Here is a 4,058-nt window from a genome sequence, read left to right as displayed (position 1 = left end):
GCTGCAACGCAACTCATATGTACTGCCTCTTAATGCCTTCCCAGGCCTAAGCCTTTCCTATAAAAAAAAAAAAAAAAAAAAGGTGCCCAAGACTGCTGCAAGTACTTTCTTTCTAGGTGCTCAAGTAAAATGAGTGTCGAAAATATCCAACGAGAGATAGCTATAAAAGTTTAAACCCTGATTTTCATCTGCTTTGTCCTTCTCAAAGGCCATCTTTCTCTCCATCTACGGCCGACCCTAAAACGTATTTCTTTAAAACTATCTTCTGGAATTCGAATCAGATTTATTATCTAAGGTTCGGCATTTTTCTTTTAGTACAATTTTATTTTTAGGGTTCTAGATTTTTGTATGATTCAGTATTTGTTAAGCTACCTATGATTCAGTAATATCAGCTTAGGGTTTTATATAATGAATAACTTGTATTAGTTTTGATTTCAAGTGTTTGTTCATGCTAGTTATTCAAGCTTAGAAGTAAATAAGAATTACTTCATTTTGTTTGATTGATTCTCTATGTTAAAGTTGTAATTGATTAATTTATCACTATGTCCTATTTTGATTTGAAACTTTGTAGTAGTTAGAAACTGTTATCTATTTGGATTTTGGACCGTGACTAAGCTTATTTCAATCTATAATGGTTTATTTAGATTATAGGTACCTCCAGGAAAATTTAGGCAACTATAATGTTCTTATTACCACTTCTACTTGAATTGTAGGTGATTATTTTTAATAGATTTCTGATTAATATTGTTTGTTTATGTTTCTACATTTTTTGTTTAACTGAGTTATATTCTTCCCTGTTCGTGCTGTACAGGGTACTTCGGAGGTTGTAAAAGATGGTGCAATACAATTTTAAGAAGATTACAGTGGTTCCCACCGGGAAGGACTTTGTTGACATCATACTCTCTCGTACTCAGCGCCAGACACCAACTGTTGTTCACAAGGGATATGCTATCAACAGATTAAGACAGTTCTACATGCGTAAGGTGAAATACACAGACAAACTTTCATGACAAGCTTTCAACTATTGTTGATGAGTTTCCTCGTCTAGATGATATCCATCCTTTCTATGGAGATCTCCTTCATGTTTTATACAACAAAGATCATTACAAGCTTGCCCTTGGTCAGATTAACACTGCAAGAAATCTCATTAGTAAAATATCCAAGGATTATGTGAAGCTTTTGAAGTATGGGGATTCCCTTTATAGATGCAAGTCACTGAAAGTTGCCGCACTTGGAAGAATGTGTACTGTCATTAAGCGTATAGGCCCTAGTTTGGCTTACTTGGAGCAGATTAGACAACACATGGCAAGGCTCCCATCTATAGACCCTAACACCCGTACTATCTTGATTTGTGGGTACCGAAGTGTTGGTAAAAGCTCTTTTATCAACAAAATTACCAGGGCTGATGTTGATGTTCAGCCATATGCCTTCACCACAAAGTCCCTCTTTGTCGGACATACCGATTACAAGTACTTGAGGTACCAGGTGATTGATACTCCAGGGATCTTGGATCGCCCTTTTGAAGACAGGAATATTATTGAGATGTGCAGTATTACGGCTCTTGCTCATCTGAGAGCTGCTGTGTTGTTCTTCTTGGATATATCTGGATCGTGTGGGTACAGCATTGCTCAACAGGCGGCTCTCTTCCACAGCATCAAATCGCTGTTTATGAACAAGCCTTTGATTATTGTGTGCAACAAGACTGATTTGCAGCCGTTGGATGGTCTCTCTGAGGGAAGACATGAATTTGGTCAAGGAGATGAAGGCAGAAGCTATAAAGACTGTGATAGGTGCAGGAGGTGAACCAAATGAGGATGAGAATGTTCTATTGACTATGAGCACTTTGACAGAGGAGGGAGTGATATCTGTGAAGAATGCAGCCTGTGAAAGACTGTTAAATCAAAGGGTGGAACTAAAAATGAAGTCAAAGAAGATCAATGATTGCTTAAATCGGTTTCACGTAGCAGTTCCAAAGCCAAGAGATCAGAAAGAAAGGCCAGCTTGTATACCTCAGCAAGTTCTAGAGGCAAAAGCTAAGGCAGCTGCCGAGAAGGAAAAGAAGAAGCTTGAAAGAGATTTGGAGGAAGAGAATGGTGGGGCTGGTGTTTACTCCGCTAGCTTGAAAAAGCACTATATCTTAGCACACGACGAGTGGAAAGAAGATAATATGCCAGAGATTCTTGATGGTCATAACGTCTATGATTTCGTCGGATCCTGATATTTTAGAAAGGCTTGAAGAGTTGGAAAGGGAAGAGGGACTTCGTCTAGAACAGGAAGGGGATCAGGAGGATGTTGAGATGGATAGTAAGGAGTTGACCCCAGAAGAAAAAGACGCTTTAGCTGCCATCAGGAAGAAGAAAAGTTTGCTCATTCAACAGCATAGGATTAAGAAGAGCACAGCAGAGAGTAGGCCTGTTGTACCAAGAAAACATGACAAGGACAACAAGTTCACAACACAGAGGATGGGGAGGCAGCTGTCTGCATTGGGTATTGATCCTTCTAAAGCTATTAACCGTGCCCGTAGTAAATCCATAGAAAGGGGAAGAAAGAGGGAGAGGTCTAGGGGAGACAGTGATGTCGATGCTATGGAAATGGATGATGATCGGGCCAACAAAAAGTTGCGACTGAGGTCTCAATCACGCCCAAGGTCAAGGTCAAGCTCACGACCACCTGGTGAAATTGTTCCTGGAGAAGGTTTCAGAGATGCACTCCAGAAGAGTAGGGCTTTGAAACTTGCACATGGAGCATCAAAGAAGAGGAACAAGGACGCTAAGAGGGGAGAAGCAGATAGGACAATTCCAACTCTCAGACCAAATCATTTATTCTCTGGGAAGCGTGGAGTTGGAAAGACCGATAGACGTTATGATAGCTAAGGTAATGGACCGTTTTCTCTACCTTTGGTGTTTTCAGTTTTTTCTCAAGTTGGTTCATCTTTTTGGTTGTTTCTATTCCTGGTTTATATAACTTGCTGAACTCTGATAGATTTAGTTGTATGTGAACTTCATGAAACTTGTTAGAAGGTCATCAAATTCTTTATGAAATATAAGATTGTCTGCATGTCTCATTAGGATATCTGTCAAACTCTTTAAGTTATTTACGTAATTTACATGTTTCGTTGGGTCAGTTTATCTACTTATTCCTATGAATACGCGTTTTCTCCATGTGATTTGCAGGTAATGTTGTGGAGTTCAAGCAATTGCGCCAAACTTTATTTTTTCTGTTTTCTTCAATTTTCTGGTAGAGAGATTAGACAAGTTATGCTTATTGTTACTTTTATTTGTCTTGTTGAGAGGGGTTTGTCGCAAACTTATATAGATTACAGTTTGATTTTCTTTCTGATTAAGTACTGCAATTTTGTTTTTATGTTGGCAGAGCTGTCTTGTAGAGTCTAGGCCAGCTAGGCTAGAGCTCAAATTGTTGGGGGCTTAGGGCACAAATGTTTTTCTTTACAGCTTCTTTATCTTTCTTGTTTGTTTTTCTTCGCCATACAGGCAGGCTCTTACATAGTGGTTCGCCACTACATTAGACAATTCTCTTCAAACTGATTTGAATGTCCTCTTCCAGTAAGTTCATATCAAATCTGATGAATATCACCATACCGTTAGCAGAAAATTGCTTCAAAAAGCTAAAATAAATCAGCAGAAGATTAATTTTAATTAAATCCCACTATTTTCATTTATTTTGAAGCACATTACACTAAACTAAAAAGAAATTGTTTTTCTACTTTCTCCATGACAAAGTACTTCTGGTCTAGCAACGAAACTTAAACTTCAAAGAGTTGATATTTGATGTTTTGCTTTTTTTCAACTTCATGATTTTATTGTAGTAATGGCACCAACCTCTAGTAATAACCAAAGTTTTAGTGCGGAAACATCAGTATGGTTATGGCGTCAGAACAACAACATACATACAATGGGAAAATGTTTTTTGAGTCAGACTCCCAAATTAAACCTAGTTAATTTCATCCATGGTACTTGGGAGATATGATCAATCAATCAGTGGCCCATTGTGATCCATTTCATATCACACAATCCACCGCATCTATAAAGAGGCCAACC

The 4,058-nt window shown here is 38.3% G+C and overlaps 1 pseudogene; it reads left to right on the top strand.

Moving 5' to 3' along the window:
- Positions 1–207: 207 nt before the first annotated feature.
- On the top strand, positions 208–3,361 carry LOC113346938 (annotated as a pseudogene).
- The last annotated feature ends 697 nt before the right edge of the window (positions 3,362–4,058 follow it).

Source organism: Papaver somniferum, chromosome 2, assembly GCF_003573695.1.
Source record: "Papaver somniferum cultivar HN1 chromosome 2, ASM357369v1, whole genome shotgun sequence".
Taxonomy (NCBI): domain Eukaryota; kingdom Viridiplantae; phylum Streptophyta; class Magnoliopsida; order Ranunculales; family Papaveraceae; genus Papaver; species Papaver somniferum.
Note: the sequence above shows the minus strand (reverse complement) of the source record. Positions and strands in the feature narration are given on the sequence as shown.